Below are 775 nucleotides of genomic sequence, written 5' to 3'. Positions count from 1 at the left end.
GCTTTCTGGTTCTTTCGGAATCAAGGAAAAGCAAAAGGAAAGGGTAAAAGGCATACAGTCCCAATCCAACAAGTCTGGCAGGACTAAAAGGTATTGGGCTACAAGAGGACCATTTTCAAATCTGAAGATAAGCCATCAGCCCGATGGTGAGGGCCTCCACCTGGGGCGACCCAGGGTGGGAGGCTGACTTCTTCAGTTTGCACAGAGCTGGCAGCAGTCTACTATAGATACCTGGGTGCAAAAAAGCGGTATCTCATGGTTGTGATCTACAGCCATACCACACTGGACATGCCCAATCTTATCTGATCTTGGAAGCTAAGCAGTGTTGGTCCTGGTTAGTATTTGGATGGTAAACCACCTGGGAATACCAGGTGCTGTAGGTGTTTTCAAGGAACACCCTCATTAAAAAATGTACCAGCCCGTCTTCAGTTGAAACAAAAACCAGGGCTTTGCAAGAGGCAGTTCAGGTGCTTCAGTCAGAGTGATAATTCAGTTCCTCCTGCACAGTGAGGACAAGGTTTGATTCCAACCTGTTTCTAGTCCAGAAGCCAAATGGGTCATTCCGGCCCATACTCAATCTCAAAGCAATGAACAAGTACTTTTGGTTTCATATGGAGACTTATGGAGACTTTACGCTCCATTATTTCTGCCATAGAGCAGGAGGATTTAGGGCATCCCGGAATATTCAGGATGCTTATCCACATGTTCCTATAGCACTGTTCCATCAGCGCTATGTCTGGTTGCTATCCTCCAGCCTCAATTTCACACCCTACCA

General features: G+C 46.6%; 1 pseudogene; it reads left to right on the top strand.

The window, feature by feature from the left end:
* Positions 1 to 264: 264 nt before the first annotated feature.
* Positions 265 to 383, top strand: LOC134937002 (5S ribosomal RNA; annotated as a pseudogene).
* Positions 384 to 775: the final 392 nt, after the last annotated feature.

The sequence above is a fragment of the Pseudophryne corroboree genome, chromosome 6, assembly GCF_028390025.1.
Source record: "Pseudophryne corroboree isolate aPseCor3 chromosome 6, aPseCor3.hap2, whole genome shotgun sequence".
NCBI classification, from domain to species: Eukaryota; Metazoa; Chordata; class Amphibia; order Anura; family Myobatrachidae; genus Pseudophryne; species Pseudophryne corroboree.
Note: the sequence above shows the minus strand (reverse complement) of the source record. Positions and strands in the feature narration are given on the sequence as shown.